We start from the raw sequence: 20,014 nt of genomic DNA, 5'->3' as shown, positions 1-20,014 counted from the left end.
GGATGAGGGAATTCTGGAGAGGTGGGAGAGGGTTTCAGAGGGGTGGGGGGTTCTGGAGAGGTGGGAGAGGATTTCTGAGAGGGATGAGAGGATTCTGGAGAGGCAAGAGAGGGATGAGGGAATTCTGGAGAGGTGGGAGAGGGTTTCAGAGAGGGGTGGGGGGTTCTGGAGAGGTAAGAGAGGGTTTCGGAGAGGGATGAGGGGTTTCTGCATAGAAGTGAGAGGGTTTCGGAAAGATGTGTAGTGTGTCGGAGAGCGAGCAGGTTTCTGAAAGAGCTGAGTGATTTGTTGGGAGGGGGTTTTATAGGGGATTTTAGGGAGAGAAGGGGAGAGGGTTGGAGGGTATTTTAGAGTGGTGGGGGATATAAAGATGGTAGTAGAGTTGGTTTCTGTTTCTGCCTCTGCCTCTCGGGGACAAACAGCTGGAACGCTGCTGTTGAAGCTTGGCCCTCATCCATCTTTGTCTTGGGCTGAAGGAGGCGGGCACTGGGAGAGAAACATGTGATCTGTCCACAAGCCAGAGGCTGCTCAGTCAGCTGAGCAGATCCTGGGCTTGGTGCCAGCGGGGCCAATGGAACAAGGCCAATCAGCCCCTCTAAACCATGCCACCCTTCAGTCAGCCCAAGGCCTTCTTGTAAGTTCATCCTCAGCCACCTCAGAGCCAGGTTCATCACCATTGCTATGAGTCATAAAAACGTGATGTTTTGTGGCAGCAGGATGGTGCAAGACGTACAAATTCCTAGAAGTTACAAAAAGAGTAAACAGTGTAAACGAGGAATATTTGAGGTGTGGGTTCATAGACTGTTCAGAAATCTGATTCGCTGTCACCTTCCCCCTTCTCACAGTCTCTCCCCCCCAACCCCTCACCCTCTCTCCGCCTCCTTGCCTGTCGTTCATACACTTTTACATACAAACCCATAATTATGTAGACAACAAAAAAGTGCTTGATCAGATAGTATATTTAGAATATTATTCAAATTTTACTGAAATATTAAATGCACAACTAATATATGTTTAATGTAACTGGGGCTGCACTCGCTGAAGTTTAGAAAAATGTGGGGGGAGGGAATCACTTTAAAACCTATCAAATATTTAAAGGCCTCGATAGAGTGGATGTGGAGAGGATGTTTCCTATGGTGGGGTAGTCTCAGATCAAAGGACACAGCCTCAGAATGGAGAGACGTCCATTTAGAATGGAGATGAGGAGGAATTTCTTTAGCCAAAGAGTGGTGAATCCATGGAGTTTGTTGCCGCAGTTGGCTGTGGAGGCCAAGTCATTTGAGTGGGTCGTCAATGTTTACAGGGACAAGGCAGGAGAATGGGGCTCAGATGGATAATAAATCAGCCATGATAGAATGAGTGGACTTGATGGGCTGAATGGCCTAATTCTCATATGTCTTACAGTCGTATGGTCAGTTTCCTCTGGCGGCCCGTTTCGGACCTTCATCACTTGTGGCAGAATATTTACCTCCTGCCGTGTCTTACTCTTCAGGCCGATCATCGTTGCTCTCCGTCAGTTCTCTCCCCGCCCAGCATTGGAAATGCTGTCACCCCATCGGTATCCTTCGACCCTACTACTCCCCCTTTCGCTGCCTCCTCTGTTACACCTTTACCCCGACCCTCCAGTGGTCTGCCTTGGCCAAAACCCCTCTTAAACTGGCAAGGTCAAATCGCACACATTGGCGTGTAACAAATGCTTATCCTGCCTGCCTTCCACCACCCCCCCTCCTTTTCAGTTCTGATGAAGGGTCTCAGCCTGAAACCTCAACCATCTACTCCTCCCAGTAGATGCCGCCAGACCTGCCGAGTGGCTGCAGCGTGTTGTGCGAGTCGCCCAAGAATTCCAGCACGTGTGCAAGTGCGGGAGGTTTGTCCCTGTTTGGGGTCTGTAGTGATGAGCCTGTCCCATCAGTTCCCCACCTTGATCTCTTGATCTTGTGAGTACTGATGCCCACTGTTTCTTTCATCTTCAGCTCAGCCAACTCTCTGCTTGCTTTTTTAATTAACAGTTCACACCCCTTCCCATCGCCTCCCCTCCCCCACCCTGATGTCCCCGCCTGGGTCTGAAGGGCCCTGGGGCGATGCACAAATCCAGAGGACGTGTCACCACAGGAGCAGGACTGAGCCATTCGGCCCATCGAGTTCATGGCCAATTCCTTATCCCTGTTAACCCCAATCTCCTGCTTTATCCACACACTCCTTCATGCCCTGACTAATCAAGAAACTATCAACCTCCACTTTAAATATACCCAATGGCTTGGCCTTCGCAGCTGTCTGCGACAATAACTTCTACAGATTCACCACACTGTGGCTAAAGAAATCTCTCCTTGGCTCTGTTCTGAAGGGACATCCCTCAATTCTGAGGCTGCACCCGCTGGTCCCACTATAGAAAGCATCTTCTCCACATCCACTCTATCTGAGCCTTTCAAAATCCAATAGGTTTCAATGAGGTCCCTCCTCATTCTTCTAACCTCCAGTGAGTACAGGCCCAGAGCTATCAAATGCTCCTCATATGTTAACCCCTTCATTCCTGGGATTATACCTGTGAACCTTCTCTGGACCCTCTCCGATGCCAGCATCTCCTTTCTCAGCAAAGGGGCACAAAGCAACTCACCATATTCCAAGCATGGTCTGACCAACGCTTTATAAAACCTCAGTATGTCATGGCTTTGCATTGCCATGTTAGCGAGATGCTATTACCGCTCAGGGCATTACAGAGTTCAGAGTTCAGTTCCGGCATCGTTCTGTATGGGGTCCTTATGTCCTCCTGTAGGATGCGTGGGTTTTCCCTGGGTGCTCTGGTTTCCTTCCACAGTCCAATGACATAGCGGGTGGGGTTAATTGATCATTGTAAACCGTCCTGCGATTAGAGAGTTGCTGGGGTGACACGGCCTGAAGGGCCGACTGCATGGCGTATCGATAAAGTAATTTTAAAATAAAAATAAATCATGTGCTGGTTTCTGTCTTCCCAATTCCCACTCTCCACCCCAGTGGCCTCCTGCTGTGGGATCTTCCTGGGCATCCTGAGGTGAAAGGGGCAGGTGGTTTTGCCAGAGGAATATCTGGGATAGTTGGGTTGTCTAACGTGGAAAGGTCGGGCTGGGGTTTGGAAGGGCCACGTAATTGATGGATACCTGATCCCTAGGCGCTTCACCTGGGCCAGGTATGGTGTACAGTTCTCGATGCGTGGGCGTGGAGGGTTTTGTAAAACCTCACCTGGGACAGGTATGCAATACAGTTCTCGATGCCCCATTACAGGAAAGATGTGGAGGCTTCGGAGAGGGTGCAGAAGTGGTTTTCCCAGTTTGGCCCCAGCTAGGATCCAAGAAATCCTATTCGATTCCCCCATCTTCAGTCCTTTGTCACTTCCTGCCAGCCTCTTGTCACTATTCCTACTCTCCCCACTCCCTCAATTGCCTATCACACTCCCCCCTCCCCTGGATCCACCTATCCCCTGCCAGCTCCTACTCTACCCTTCCTCTCACCTCTTCACATTGACACTCAACTTCACTTGCCCCACACTGAACTCTTCCCACAACCTATGGATTCGCTTTCAATGACTCTTCATCTCAGATTCTTGATACTTTGTTGTTTATTTTTTTCGTATTTGCACAGTTTGTTGTCTTCTGGTTGAACGCCCTAGTTGAGTGGTCTTTCATTGATTCTGTTATGGCTACTGTTCTATAATAGATATATTGAGTATGCCCCCAGGAAAATGAATCTCGGAGTTGTATATGGTGACGTATCTGTACTTTAATAGTTACTTTGAACTATCTCTCCTCTGTCTTTCAGTCCAGGTGAAGGGTCTCAACCAGAAATGTTGAATGTCCATTTTCCTCTACAGATGCTGCCTGACCTGCTGAGTTCCTCCGGCATTGTACGTGTTATAGTCGGGGTTGCTGCCTGGATTACAGGGCATGTGCTATCAGGAGAGGCTAGACAAACTTAGGTTGTTTTCTCTGGAGCAGTGGACGCTGAGGGAAGAGCCGACAGAGGTTTATAAGATCATGAGAGATGTAGACAGGGTAGTCAATCAGAGACTTTTTCCCATGGCAGGAATATCTAACGCCAGAGGCACAGCATTAAGGTGAGAAGGAACTACATTTAAAGGAGATGGGTGGCACTTCCTGGGGGTGGTGATGGAGGCAGATACAATAGCCATGTTTAAGGGACTGTTAGATGCATCAATCTGCAGGGAATTGAGGGATATAGATCATGTGCAGGCAGTTTAATTTGGCATCGTGTTCAGTAGAGACATTGTGGGCTGAGGGGCCTGTTCTTGGGCTGTATCAATCAGAATCGGGTTTATTATCACTGACGAATGTAATGGAATTCATTGTTTTGTGGCAGTGGCAGTAGCAGTATCAGAATCAGGTATATTATCACCGGCATATGTCTTGAAATATGTTGACTCTGCAGCAGCAGGTACGTTACAAACATAATAATATGGGGAAAACTGTGAATTACAGTAAAAAATATATGTGTAATATATATTGTATTAAATTAAATACATTTATTAAATATATGTAAGTGTATTAAATAAGTAGAGCAAAAATTAAAATTTAAAAAAGAAGTAGGTAGTGTTCATGGGTTCAATGTCCATTCAGAAATCAGATGGACAGAGGGGAAGAAGCTGTTTCTGAATCGTTGAGTGTGTGCCTTCAGGCTCCTGTACCTCCTCCCTGATGGGAGCAATGAGAAGAGGGCATGTCCTGGGTGATGGGGGTCCTTAATGATGGATACCGCCTCTTTGAGGCATCGCTGCTCGAAGATGTCCTGGATACTACGGAGGTTGATGGAGCTGACTGAGTTTACGACTCTTTGCAGCTTACTTCGACCCTGTGCAGTAGCCCCACATACCAGACTGTGATGTAGCCAGTCAGAATGCTCTCTATGGTTCATCTGTAGAAATTTGCGAGTGTTTTGGATGACATACCAAATCTCCTCAAATTTCGAATGAAATATAGCCACTGTTGTGCCGCCTTTGTAGCTGCATTGATATGTTGGTTCAGGTTAGATCCTCAGAGATATTAATACTCAGGAACTTGAAATTGCTCACCCCTTCCACTCTGTTTCCTCTGAGGACTGGTGTGTGTTCCCTCCTCTTCCCCTTTCTGCAGTCCACAAGCAGTTCTTTGGTCTTACCACCGCACAACTAGCTGGTATATCCCGCTCCTGTACACCTACTTCTCACCATCTGAAATTCTGCCAACAACAGTTGTATCTCGGCAAATTTATGGATGGCATAAATGCAAAATAAAAATAAATAACGCAAAGGCGAATAGTGAGGTTGTGATCGTGGGTCATGGGCAGCTCAGAAATCTGCTGGCAGAGGGGGAAGAAGCTGTTTGTAAAACATTGAGTTAGGGTGTTCAGGCTCCTGTACCTCCTGCCCACTGGGAGTGATGAGGAACACAGGAGATCCTGCAGACGCCGGAGACCCCGGGTAACACAGTGTTCTGTGGGTCGCCGTGGTAGTGTAGCGGTTAGCACCACGCTGTTACAGCTCGGGGTGTCGGAGTCTGGAGTTCATTTCTGACATCCTGTGCAAGGAGTCTGTACGGCTTCCCCGTGGAATATGTGGTTTCCTCCGGTTTCCTCCCACAGAATAAAGACATCCTGGTTGGTAGGTTAATTGTTCATTGTAAGTTGTCTTGTGATTAGGCTAGGGTTAAATTGGGGGATTGCTGGAAGGACCTTTTCCACGCTGTATCTCAGTAAGTAACTAACTAGCCCGCTGGAGGAGCTCGGCAGGTCAGGCAGCATTTACGGAAAGGAATAAGTGTCAGTGTTTTGGGCTAAGACCCTTCCTCAGGACTCATGATGAGTAGTAATGAGAAGACGTGACATCTTGGATGATCCCGTTAAGCTGCTGGCGTTTAGGGAGCAGTGAGGGTCTTCCATCTCTGGTGGTGTCCATTGTGTCAGTAGCTTCATCTCTGTTATCACTACTGTCAGCCACACAAATCCTGGGTGGAGACTCCGGAATACCGTCACACTCAGATGTAGAAGGATTCTTCATTGCTGCTTCCGTAACAATTGTGTTTTTACCAATCAGGGTTCAGCTGAACCCTGAACCTGGGGGACTGGTGAACCACTCTTAGTCTGGCCTCTACCCTTTGACCTGTTTGGCATGGGTGACCACAGCATAAAGCCTGACGCCAGCCAACATAACCCTCCGGGTCATTGAAGCTTCCAAACCCTGTAACAAGGCTGTGATTCTCTTAAGAATCATTAACGGTGGATGCAGCCTTCTTGATCCACCTCCTTTTGAAGATTTTCTCTTGTGGAGGAAATCTAGAACTTGGATGTTAGTCATTCCCCTGAAGGCAGAAAGGAGGTGGTACTTTCTTCCTCAGAGGGTGGAGAGTCTTTGGAGCTCTTCCTTGAGAAGTGTGGGAGTGGATTGAGTATTGGATATTGATCCTCACTAAGGAACTAAGGTAGGAGATGAAAGGTCACCAGTACTTGTATGTCACCACATGCAACCGGGCAATTCATTTTCCTGTGGGCAGACTCAGCAAATCTATAGAACAGTAACGATAACAGGATCAATGAAAGATCAACCAGAGTGCAGAAGACAACAAACTGTGCAAATGCAAATATAAGTAAATAGCAATAAATAAGGAGAACATGAGATAAAGAGTTCTGAAAGTGGAATCATTGGTTGTGAGAACATTTCAGTGGGTGGTCATTATCCCCTTTTGTTCAAGAGGTGGGATAGATGAGATAATGGGGCTGAGGTTCCAGTCTGACAGAGGTGGGGTATTTTAATGCTGATTTACTGATGTCACAAGTACCAAGATACAGTTAAGAGTTTCGATTACCATCCGAGCAGATCACGTCTTCCAGAAATGTAGATTCTTCAGAACGATAAAAGTGAATTATTGAACTCACAATTTACCTTGTCAATGATGTTGCTTCTTACCGTTTACCTGCACTGCACTTTCTCTGTAGCTGTTGCACTTCGTTCTGTATTCTTTTGCTGTTCTCCCTGGTTCTACTTCAATACACTGTGTAATGATCTGATTGCTATGAACAGTGTGCAAGACAAGCTGTTCACTGTATCACTGTACGTGTGACAACAATAAACCAATTCCAGTGCATCCAGGAGGCAGAGTGCAGGATAAAGTGTTAGTTACAGAGAAAGTGCACTGCAGGCAGACAGGGAAGTGCAGGGCCATGGTGAAGTTGGCTGGGAGATCGTGTTCAAATGTTAGTGTTTGTGCGTGTGATAGCAACGGGGAGAGAAACAGTCCTCAAACCTCAGGCTTTTCCATCTTCTGTCCAGTGAGAGGGGGAGAAGGGGGAGTGATTGGGGTGGGAGCCGTCCTTGATTACATTGGCTGCTTTCCTGAGGAGCCAGTGGGAAGAGTAGACAGAATCCATTGAGGGGAGGCAGGTTTCTGTGCTGTGTCCACAACGCTCAACAGTCGCTCGTGGTCTCAGGCTGAGCAGTCACCAGAGGCTGTGGGTTCAGGTACACCGGAGACGGTCGGGGTGTGTGGTGACAGACTGTGCCATTGTTGGTAATGCTAGCCAAGCTTGCTTTGGAGCGTGGAAGCCCTGCCACATCTTGTGGCCGGTCTGGGACTCAGATTTTGGACTGGTGTTGTCTATCAGCATTGCTGACGGCCTTGTGGAGGTTGTTGTGCAGATCGGTGTCACCAGTTTTGAATGCTGCAGTCCTGGACTCTGGGGAGAAGATGTTCGTCCACGGTTTCCAGTTTGGGAACCCCTGCATGGTTCTCATCCTGGCAATTCTCTGCCACTCCTTGCAATTTCTGGAGGGGCCGAGTGGCCTTCTCCTGCTCTTAGCTCAGGCCTTTGAAGGTCAGTGCCAGGTAATTGTATTGCCACAGGGTCAACTTTATCCACCCTATATATTTACACGGATGAGGAATTTCAAAATCAGAATTAAGTTGAAATTCACTGGAATATGTCATGAAATTTGCTGATTTGTGTCTGTAGTACAATACAATACATAATAAAAACTAAATTACAATAAAAGGTATATATCAAAAAAAATTAATTAAGTAGTGTAAAAAGAGAGACAGAATACTGAGGTGGTGTTCATAGTTTCAATGTCCATTCAGAAATCGGATGGCGCAGGGGAAGAAGCTGTTCCTGAATTGCTGAGTGTGTGACTTCAGGCTCTCTGGTGGCAGTTAGAACAAGGCTTGTCCTGGGTGATGGGGGTCCTTAATGACAGATGCCCCCTTTCTGAGGCATTGCCCCTTGAAGATGTCCCGGATACTACCAAGGCTGGTGCCCATGATGGAGCTGGCAGAGTTTACAATTTTATTGTGATGTGCTGGTCAGGATGCAACATGCAACGAAAAAACAGCAAAATGCAACAATTGTATAAAAAATAAGAATTATATATTAAAAAAATTCCTGTCGCTACCACCACCCACCCCCGCCCAAGATCTCTACGTGATTCCATCTCCTTTCCAATTCTTGGGAACCCCCTCCGTACACCTCTGCGTCTGTGTCTTTCTCCCTGTCTGCCCCACCTGCCCCAGTGCCTCACACATACCATCGTGAGCTTCGTGCGGCAGAGGTTGTTCGGCCCTGCCTGTATGTTGCCCCGCTCCAAGCGTTCATAGACGATCACCCCCATTCGGGGTTGGGTCTTTTTGTGTGGAAACAGCTCCCACCCACCCCCCACCAAACCGTCTGAAGAAAGCTCTCCTCCTGCTCCTAGTCGTAATTTCTTCCTCCGCGTCCTGAGCCTGTGATCCTGCCCTCTCTACTCCACCCTAAAGACTGGCACGTGGAGATGGACTTGGACAAGTGGGAGCTGTAACAGTTGGAGAACTTAAACCAGGGCAGGACTACTCAGTGAATCATTGGACCTTAGAGAGCGTTGTAGAACAGGGAGACCTTGGGGTACTGACACGTGGTACCCTGTGAAAGTAGGCAGTACTGCAAGTGTGCCAAATTCCTTCTTTAAAGTGATCATCCACCATCAGGGACCCCCATCACCCAAAACATGTTCCCTTCTCGCTTTTGCCAGCAAGAAGACAGTACAGGAGCCTCAGGACTTGCGCCAACAGGTTCAGGAACAGTTACTACCCCTCAACCATCAGGCTCCTGAACCAAAGATGATAACCACACTCAATTTCACTTGGCCCATCGTTGAAATGTTCCCACAACCAGTGGAGTCACATTCAAGGACTCATCTCATGTTCTTGATGTTTGTTGTGTATTTATTTATTATTTCTTTCTTTTTGTATTTGCAGGGTGTTGTCTTTTGCACAGTGATTGAACGCCCTAGTTGGGCAGTCTTTCATTGATTCTGTTATGGTTACTATTATGTAGATTTGTTGAGTATGCCCCCAAGGAAACGAAACCCAGGGTTGTGTACGGTGACAGAGATACACTTCGATAATAAATTTGCTTTGAGCTTTGAATTTCAGGCAGTAGTTTTCCCACTTCTCTCTAAGCATGGCTGGCGGTTGCTACTGCACCGTAGTACGGCGCTGCAGAAATGCAGGTGGGCTGCGGGAGTGCAGGTTGCAACAGTGCAGTTACATACATAACTGGCCCATCGCTGGAGAAATTGGGGTGGAGGGAAAGGAGCCCATTAGCCTCCAGCCACTGTAACTGGGAGTGGCCGATCCTGTAATGAGCCCGAGCTTGTGAATAATTCACGGCTTGAGACACCAGTTTATTCCATTCATTTGGCAGATGGGGTGGTAGGTTAAATATAGTGAATAAACCTGTTCTGTGTGTGGCCACAACAGGTCGTGTCGTGGAGTGATTGGCTGAGGACTTGTTTTTCTGCACTGTTTTGTATTCCCAGGGATCAGGATGCACGTTGTATGCCAGTGTTCCCCAAGACAGGAATCCACAGATTGAAGCCCACTCCTGAGAGTTGAATTTCCCTGATGTTCAGATATAAACAGGAGCTTGCCTCGTTTACCCGACCACATCTGTGTTAACATTAAATGTGTGTCTCTCCATTTGTTGCTGCTCGGTTTGCTGAATCCCTATTAAATATTGGTTAGGTTGCAATTAAAAGGGGAGGCGGGGGGTTAATCTCACTGAAACTTTTCAAATATTGAATGGCTTCGATAGAGTGGATGTGGAGAGGATGCTCCCTATAGTGGGGGAGTCTAGGATCAGAGGGCACAACCTCAGGATAGAGGGATGTCCATTTGGAAGGGTGATGAGGAGGGATTTCTTTAGACGGAGGGTGATGAATCTGTGGAATTCGTTGCACGGGCACCTGAGGAGGTCGGGTCACTGGATGTATTTAAAGCAGAGGTTGATCGGTTCTAGATTAGTCAGGGTGACAAAAGTTACAGGGAGAAGGCAGGAGAATGGGGTTGAGAGGGTTAATGTGTCAGCCATGATAGAATGGTGGAGCAGCCTCAATGGGCTGGAAGGCCAAATTCTGCTCCTACTCCCTGTGAGCTGTATGGGTCCCCCCCCCACCCCACCCCTGGGTGCTCCTGTTTCCTCCCACAGTCCAAAGGCACACTGGTTGGTAGGTTAATTGGTCAATGTAAATTATTCTGTGTTTAGGCAAGGGTTAAATCAGCCTTGCTTGAAGGGCCAATACTGCACTGTATCTCAATAAACAAATAAATCTCTTATGGTCTTAATAAACTTGGCTTATTATTGTCACACATACCGAGAAACAGGGAGAACGTTTGTTTTGCACATGCCGTACAGGTCATGTTGTCACATCTGTACATCGAGATTGTACAAGGGAAAACAATAACAGACCAAATGATTACGCAGTGCATCGAGGTAGTACCAGGTAAAACTAAAATGGCAAAAATGCAGTGCAGATAAATGATAAGGTGCACGGGCTATGACTAGATAGATTGTGAGGTCAAAAGTCCATTTTACAAAGATCAAAGTAAGTTTTATTATCAGAGTACATATGTGTCACCATGTACAATCCTGAGAATCATTTTCCTGTGGGCATACTCAGCAAATCTGCAGAATAGTAACTGTAACAGGATCAATGAAAGATCAACCAGAGTGCAGAAGACAACAAACTATGCAAATACAAATACAATAAATAGCAATAAATAATTTTTAAAGTTTTTAGAAGTGAGATTGCTGGTTATGGGAGCATCTCAGCGGAGTTTAGTTATCCCCTTCTGTTCAGGAACCTGATGGTTAAGGGGCAGTAACTGTTCTTGAACTTGGTGATGCGAGTCCTGAGGCTCCTGTACCTTCTGCCTGATGGCAGCAGTGAGTAGAGGTCTATTTAATAGTCCTATTACAGTGGGATAGAAGCTGTCCTTGAGCCTGGTGGTACTTGTGCCCAACGGGAGAAGGGAGAAGAGAGCATGTCCCAGGCGATGGTAATGCTGACTTCTCTACCAAAGCAACAAGAGTCCATGGAGGGGAGTCTGGTCCCTGTGATGTGCTGAGCTGTGTCCACAACTCCCGGCAGTTTCTTGTGGTCATGGGCAGAGCAGTTAGCAGAGACTGTGGGTAGAGGTGTGTTTGAGATTGTCAGAGTGGGTGGTGTCATATCTTTGCCTGTGATTCAAAGTTTGCGTAGAATGCTTTGCACTCCTCGGGAAGGGCTGTGCTGTTGTGGACAATGCTGCCTGACTTGGTTTAGTAGCCTGTTAACGTGGCTGATGGCTGGTCGGACACTCAATCTTGGACTGCTACTGTCTCCTAGCTTCTCTGATGCCTTTAAAGAGGTCAGTCTGCAAGGAATTTACACGTTCTCCCTGTGACCATGTAGGTTTCTTCTGGGTGCCCTGGTTTCCCCCCACAGTCCAAAGATGTATGGGTTAGGCAGTTAATTGGTCATGGTAAATTGCCCCGTGATCAGGCTACAGTTAAATTGGGGATTGCTGGGTGACGTGGCCCAAGGGCTGGACAGGCTTGTTACATGCTGTATCTCAATTTTTAAAATAAGTAACTCAATTTCCTGTAAAGGTCAGGGTCACTGGATTTGAACTGGATTCAGCAGGGACTGGATCTCTTGGTTCATCCATGGTTTCTGGTTTGTAAACACCCGGACTGTCCTCTTTGGTAAACAGTCTTCAACTCCCTTGCTGATGGTGGAGACATGCTCTTCTAGGCTGGCAGCTGAGTCTCTGAATATGGGACCAGTCCACTGACTCAAAGCAGTCGTGTAGAAGCTAATCTGTTTCCTCAGAGCAGCACTGGATGACTTTCTGTACTGAATTCCCTCGTTTCCGTTGGTTTGTACGTGGAGATAAGGAGCACATCCTGGAGGTCCGATTTACCAAAGTGTGGATGAGGGATGACTTTGTGTAGCAATGGCCAAGGGTGTTTGGACCTCTGGTGGAACAGGAGACAGGCTGGCAGTGTTTCAGTAACACACACGTGAAGTCACTGGCAGTGATAAAGGGGGCCTCAGGTTATCCCTTTACAAGTCTGCTGACCAAAGAGGAGTTGATTGAGTGCAGGCTTCATGTCCGCCTGGGGTGGGTGTAGGCTGACGTAAGGATGGCTGAAGTCAGGGAGGAAATTCCCATAGCAGGTGGTATGGATATATGCAATTCTGGTCACCCCATTATAGGAAGGATGTAGAAAAGATTGAGACAGATGTAGAGATAACCTCCAAGTTGATGGCATGAATGGCAATTTCTCCTTCTGGTTTAAAAAAAATTCCCTCCCCTCTCCTCTTCTATTCCTCACTCTGGCCTCTTACCTGTTCTCACCTGTCTATCACCTCCCCCTGTGTCCACCCGCCCCTCCCTTTCTCCTATGGTCCGCTCTCCTCTGCTATCAGATTCCTTCTTCTCCAGCTGTTTACCTTTCCCACCCACCTGGCTTCACCTGTCACCTTCCAGCCATCCTCCTTCCCTCCTCCCTCCCCAACCCACCTTTTTATTCTGCCATCTTCCCCCTTCCTGCGCCTGAGGTGTCGCCTGTTCATTCATTTCCACAGATGCCTGACTTGCTGAGTTCCTCCAGCATTTTGTGTGTGTGTTACTCTGGATTTCCAGCATCTGCAGAATCTCTTGTGTTTAAGATGGAGAAGAGGTTCACCAGGATGAGAGGCTAGGAGCTGTAAGGAGAGTTTGGACGAATTGGGTTTCTTTTCTCTGAAGTGGTGGAGACCTAATGGAAATCAAAAAGGATAGGAGAGGCTTATCAGAATCTTTTTCCCGGGGTAGACAAAGAGCACGTGTTGAAAACACAAGGAATAAGACATATGGGAGACGTGGGGCAAGTTTGTTCTCTCACAGAGAGGGCTGGATGGCAGTCATAGTGATGGAGGCAAATACAACCAGTGGTGTTTTCGGCAGCCATATGAACATGCAGGGAATTTGTGGCGGTGGGCGGGGGGGTGTGGATCACACACAGACTAAAGAAAGTGACTTTAATTTAGCATCATGTTCAGCGGAGGCCCTGTTCAGGTATGATTTTATTTTTGAACTGAGACACAGCATGGGACAGGCCCTTCTCACCCTGCGAGCTGCCCCACCCAGCAGCCGCCGCCTAGTCACAGGACAACTTACAGTGACCAATTAAACCGCCCACTGGTCTGTCTTTGGACTGTGGGAGGGAACGGAGGCACCGGAGGAAACCCACGCGGTCATGGGGAGAATGTACAAACTCCTTGCAGGCAGCAGAGGGAGTTGAACCCGGGTCGCTGGTACCATAAAGCGTTGTGCTAACCGCCACACTACAGTGCCACCTCATACTGTTCTATACCCTGTACAGCAGTGTTCCCCAACCTCGGAGCCGCGGACCGATACCGGGCCGCGAAGCATGCAGGGGTGCAGTGGTAGCCGGAGCGCACCCAGCACATCTTTAAGAAAAAAGACAAAATAAACAAGCTATTTAGTTGGGTGCTGCCCAGAAGCAAGGCTTCATTAGAGGAACTGAGGTGGAGAGGGTCAATAACTTTAAATTCTTCGGCATTAAGGATCGATGCTTCTCTCTCTGAAAAGTGTCAGAGGATCTGTCCTGGAACCAGCACGTAACTGTCATTACAAAGAAAGCACGGCAGCACCTATATTTTATTAGAGGTTTGTGTAGATTCAACATGTCACCTCGATCTGACAGCCCTGTCTTTTCAGCCTGTCTGGGCTGGCGTCTAAATTGACCAAACAATGGAACAGCTAAAGGCTCCAGCGCCCTGGAAAGAGGAGTGAACATCGCGCAGAGCAAGTGAAATCGGCAATCGCCTCTGATCTGGGCCGACATTTACGTGCCGGGCGGCACCTAATTAATTAACTTGTTTATTTCGGCTTTTCTCTTAAAGGTGTGCTGGGTGTGTTCCGGCTACTGCTGCACCCCTGCATGCTTCGTGGCCCGGAGGTTGGGGACCGCTGCTGTACAGCACAGACAGAGGTCTTTCAGCCCACTACGTGAGTGCCAACTATCAACGACCCATGGAGACTGGTCCTGTTTCACGTCAAGTCAAGGTTATTGTCCCATGTCCAGTTACAAGGACAAGCCTGCCTGCAGCAGCATTACAGACAGATGGGTCCAGACAACACACAGAATGTGCACACAGTGGCCTCTTTGTTACGTACAGAAGTGGAATCCACTGTGGTCTTCTGCTGCTGCAGCCCATCTTCAAGGTTCAACAGATGCCCTTCTGCACACCACCGTTGTAAAACGTGGTTATTTGAGTTACTGTCAGCTTGAACCAGTCTGGCCATTCTCCTCTGACCTTTCTCATTGACAAAGTGTTTTTGCACCATTCCCTGTAAACTCTAAAGACTGTTGTGCGAGAAAATCTCAGGTGATCGGCAATTTCTAAAATACTCAGACTACCCCATCTGGCACCGAGGATCATTCCACGGTCAAAGTCACTTAGATCACATTTCTTCCCCATTCTGATGTTTGGTCTGAACAAAAACTGAACCCCTTGACCATGTCTGCATGCTTTTATGCGTTGAGTTGTTGCCACATGATTCTGTTAATCCTGGCGAAGGGTTTCAGCCCAAAACGTCGACTATGCTCTTCTCCATAGATGCTGCCCGACCTTTTGAGTTCCTCCAGCATTTTGTGTGTGTTGCTCGGATTTCCAGCATCTGTGGATTTTCTCTTGTTTGTGGCTGATTAGATACTTGCATTGACGAGCAGCTGTGCAGGTGTACCTAATAAAGTGGCCAGCGATTGTAAATTGTACTTGACAGTGAAGAAGGAAACGGCAAAACGCAACACATGCAAAGAAAAAACAGAAAGACAGGTCTGTCATCGCGCAAGATGTTCTGTTGCTGAGGTAGTGATTAGGGCTGTGCAGGTCGGTCCAGGAATCTGATGGTGGATGGGAAGAAGCTGTTCCTGAACCTGGCCTTCAGGCTTCTGTACTTCATGACCAACAACAGAGGCAAAAAGATGACATGGGCCAGATGCTGGGGATTCGTGACGGTGGAGGCCGCCTTCTGGACTGCTTATAGGGAGTGAGAAAGAAATATCCTTCCCGGCGAATAGGAACTGGCAGGGCTGCGTGCTTTGGCAAACTCCTCCTGGAGTGAATCAGCCAAGAATCAATTACTGAGCCTGCAGTGAGTGTTTGATTAATTAACTGTGATTATGAACCCAGGGCAGCCAGTGGGTAAGGAGGGGCGGGGTTGACAGGGAAGGAGAGTTAAAGAGGGGCGTTTACAGCTCTCTCCTCACCACCACTGTGGACTTCCTAGGGTAACGAGTAGCTTTGGCCCGGTTCCCAGTGGATCTTGAGGAAGGGAGAGCAAGATGGCTATAAATAGGACTGTCCCCAGGCTAAAGCAGAAGGTGTCACTCATTCACCCAGCCTACTTAGCTGAATAAAACAGAACCATTGACAGGGAGGCAGTGAATGATAAACAAATCCCCACACTGTGTAACAGATCCGACAGGAGCACTGGTGGCAGTGCCGGACAAGGAGAGATCTCGACGGCTGGAAAGGAACAAGAGGGGATGGTAAGGCCGCTCTGAGTGGAGATATCGGAGATTCTACAGATGCTGGAAATCCAGAGCGAAATATACACAACACTGAAGCAACCCAGCAGGTCAGGCAGCTTCCATGGAGAGGAATAAACAGAAGGGTGTTTGTAGCGGAGGTTCCTCTGGCATTCTGTGTGCCTTGCTCAGGATTTCCAGCATCTGCAGCGTCTCTTGTGTTTATGATAAATTGGGTAGATTGGTTTACGATTATCGTGTACTGAGGTACAGTGAAAAACATAGTTTTGCATGCCATGTATTCAGATAATTTCATTACATCTGCACATTGAGGCAGTACAAGGGAAAACTATTAACAGAATACAGAATAAAGTGTTACAGCATCAGAGAAAGTGCAGTGCAGGTAGACCACAAGATCCAAGACCAATATGGGGTAAATTGTCAAGTCAAGAGTCTATTGTATTATACTAGGGGTCAGTGATCTCACAGCAGTGGGGTAGAAACTGTCCTGGTACGTGCTTTTGAACTTTTATATCTTCTGCCTGACGGGAGAGAGAAGAGAGAATGTCCACACAGAAGGATGTGGAGGAAGCTGAGTCACTGAGTGGTTTTAAGACTGTGCAGAGGTATCATTGCCCAAAGCCCTCCGGCCCGACCCTCCAGCCGCAGGCCTCCGGCCCGACCCTCCAGCCCCAGGCTCCGGCCCGCACTGATCTGGGATCCTGCAGTGTGCTAATTTGCCTGACCCATTTCCAGCATTACTACTGACATTAGTAATTGGCCTATTTTTGTCAAGAGCACCAAGATACAGGGAAAAGCTTTCCTTTGTATCAGAATCAGAATAAGGCTTACTAGCACTGCCTTAAGTCGTGAAATTAGTTGCTTTGTGGCAGCAGTGCTATATGTTACAATAAAAAAATTAAAATAAATATATTGTACAAGCGAGGCTTAGTGAGGTTGTGTTCGTGGGGTTCAATGTCCATTCAGAAATCTGACGGAGGGGAGGAAGCTGTTCCTGAATTGGTGAGTGTGGGTCTTTAGCTCCCTGATGGTAGCAATGAGGAGAGGGCATGTGCTGGGTTGTTAACGATGGGCAGCACCTTCTTGAGATGCAGTGATTTGAAGATGTCCTTGATGATGGGGAGGGCTGTGCCCATGATGGAGCTGGTGAGTCTTTGACCCTCAGCAGCGTCCTGCGGTCCTGTCCGTTCCCGGCAGTGATACAACCGCTCTGCACCATAGATGCGTAGAAATTCACGAGAGTCTTTGGTGACAAGGACATTGAGGTCGCGTAAAAGGAAGACGGGTGGCAGGCTATAGCATTCCCGTTCCAGAGAAAGTGCAAAGATCATGAAGAGTATTGGAGGACAATTCAATGGTTATATTGAACCTAGTGGTACACGTTCTTAGGCTGCCTGACGGGAGGGGAGAGAAAAGATTGGGAGGGGTCTTTAAGAGTATGAGAGTCTGATAGCAGCAGGATTTGAAGCTTGGATTCTGCTCTCTACTGTGGTTGAGTCGAGACAATGCAAGTGGTTAAGTGTTAAGAACTGCCAACAGAAACATTCAGAAGAGCTCATTAATGTTGACCGATAAAAGGGTCTTGACCCAAAACATCATCTGCCCCTTTCCCTCCTCCCAGATGCTGCCCAACCCCTCGAATTCCTCCCACCGTTTGTGTGCCTTAGCATTGGGACAAGAACTGTTAGGGGTGGGGAACAATTTCTTCCTCCAAGGCTACTGAACTCCCTGCCACCACCCCGGTCTCATCACGTATGAAGCGTCAGCGTTATAGTGATTACTTTTCAACTTTTAAATACACCTTATTTGTTAATTCATTTGTGGTAATAGTACTTTGTGTGTGTGTGTGTGTGTGCACGTGAGTTATATGTACTGTGTTGGCTGCTTGGTCCAGAGGGACGTTGTTTTGTTTGGCAGTATAGATATGTACGGTTGAATGAATTTGAACTTGAACTTGTGTTGCTCCAGCTTCTAGCATCTGCATTCTCTTGTGTCCCTGTTTTACCTTTGGGAGTTGTCTTGGGCTGTGGAAACCAGTGTTCTGTTTGTTAACCCAACACTCTCATTAATTGTGGAATTGGGGGCAACGTGTCTTGTGTTGACTGTTGATGTAACTCGCAGTTTACAGAACTAAATCTGGGATTGGGATTCTGGCCAATATCAGTTTCTGGTTGTAAACAGTATAAAACTCAACGCCATGGAACCGCCTATAAATTATAAAGATTTAAATAGTGGTCTTCTGTGTTATGCATCCAACTTTGAGGCCTTCTTGGAGAACACATCAATTTTCCCTGAAATATCCCCCAAACTCTCGCAGAACTAAATATAAAGGTAGTGGGAATATTGGTCTACAGTTCATTCATTCATCATGAATCCATATGACAAGGGTGACCATTGTCTTTCCACGACCATGATTATTCTTTACAAATTTTTTGGCAGAAGTGGTTAGCCATTGCCTTCTTCTGGACCGTATCTTTACAAGACAGGCGAACCCAGCCGTTATCAACACTATTATCAATACCATTATCATGAGAGATCGTTTGCCTGGCGTCAGTGGTCACATAACCAGGACTTGCGATATGCACTGGCTGCTCATACACCATCCACCACCTGCTCCCGTTCCCCTGAGTGGTGGGAGGGGGGACGAAGCAGGTGTCACATCTTGCTGAAGGATGACCTGCAGGCTAGTGGAGGGAAGGAGTGCCTTACACCTCCTTGTGAAAATATCAGAGTGGAGGGGGGCTTCAGTGGTATAAGCTTTGATTGGACCCCAACACGTTGATAGCTTCAGTTCTGGGCTCGACTCCTTGGGAAGACTGTCCTGCTGTTGGGAGCTCGACCTCCAGAGTGGAGAGGGTTAAATGATGGAATGAGAGTGATGGGGGAGAAGGTGAGGCCGTTTTGGGCGAGTCCAAGAACGGACAGCAGATCCTGAAGGTGAGAACCGGGTTGTTCGCGGGATGTCCCGTCAGCTACAACCTGAGCGCTGTGATCACTGATGAGTGGCGAACGGCGGAGTGGCCAGCACGTCCTGGCTGGGCCAAGTGTCCACCCAGGAGCTGATGGGGTCTCCTTGGCCTCTCCTGTGGGTGGTGGTGGAGTCCTTGCTAACCCAGTTAGTCTTTGACATCCGGTGACCCTCTGTGGGAGGAGGGAACCAGGTACTCCCTATTCCTTCCTGACAGAGATCCAACACTGACCCGCGTAACCCTCCTCTACTCCCCCCCCCCACTTCCCTCTTTCATATTACAATGTTGTAGTGTTCATGGGTGCATAGACTGTTCAGAAATATGATGACGAAGGGAAGGAGTTGTTCCTGAAATGTTGAGTATGGGTCTTTCCTCATCCTTGACAGTATTAACGAGAAGAGTGCGTGTCCCGCGTTCGTCCTGACACAGAACACAGAACAGTTTAGAACAGGCTCTTCAGCCCACAATATCTGTGCTGGACATGATGCCAAATTAAGCGAAATCCCTATGGCCTGTTTGTGGTCCATGTCCCATCATTCCCTGCACATTCACTGGCCTGCCTCTTGACCACTCCCTTGGAAACTGTAGGTCACTTTTTCTGATTTGGACGTGAGTGGATTTTGACGGAGGAGCACGGGGCGTTTTATCGGCCCCTGCGAGAGCTTGCAGTCCCTGTGGGGATGGCAGAGGCTTCCTCGGGAGACTGGCCCGAGGGGAGCAGGCCGAGGCCTTCGCTGAGCCTTGCCTTGTCGCTCCCCCCCCCCCCCCCGCCCCAGAGCTGGTGAAGGAAGAGGAAACGAACAGGGAGGGCAACGACAAAGCTCAGGTGTGGAACGAGCTGGGGAGGGGTGGGGGTAGGCGGTTGGGCTGTATGACAGGGCCCAGAAGATCTGAGACAGGTGCAGTCATTGGGAGGAGAAGGGCTTTGAATTTAAGTGTGTTTGTGTGCGAAAGGAAGAAAGAATTTGCATTTCAATGGAGCCACCGCACCCTCAGGAAGTCCCAAGCCGTCTGCAGCCAATGAAGTATTTTTTTTTGTTTTGAAATGCAGCAGCCCGATCTGTACACAGCATGATCTGACAAACAGTGATGTTGGTCGTGGCAATGTTGCCCTCTCGGCTGAGGCATTTGCTGGTGCAGGGGCTCGTGGTCCACAGTGAGAGGAAAGA

The 20,014-nt window shown here is 48.0% G+C and overlaps 1 protein-coding gene across 3 annotated transcripts in view; it reads left to right on the top strand.

Moving 5' to 3' along the window:
* The window catches only part of LOC134346970 (lysine-specific demethylase 6B-like), a 235,795-nt gene that overhangs the window by 89,479 nt on the left and 126,302 nt on the right, over window positions 1-20,014 (top strand). Inside the window, exon 1 of one of the 3 annotated variants that reach the window (XM_063048892.1) lies at window positions 15,801-15,876. The exons of the other annotated variants lie outside the window; for them this stretch is intronic. The gene's annotated coding sequence lies outside the window, so the exon portion shown is untranslated. Of the gene's footprint in view, window positions 1-15,800; window positions 15,877-20,014 lie in introns of those variants that run through there. 3 annotated transcript variants of the gene reach the window in all.

Source organism: Mobula hypostoma, chromosome 5, assembly GCF_963921235.1.
Source record: "Mobula hypostoma chromosome 5, sMobHyp1.1, whole genome shotgun sequence".
NCBI classification, from domain to species: domain Eukaryota; kingdom Metazoa; phylum Chordata; class Chondrichthyes; order Myliobatiformes; family Myliobatidae; genus Mobula; species Mobula hypostoma.
This window is presented reverse-complemented; position numbering and strand designations above follow the sequence as displayed.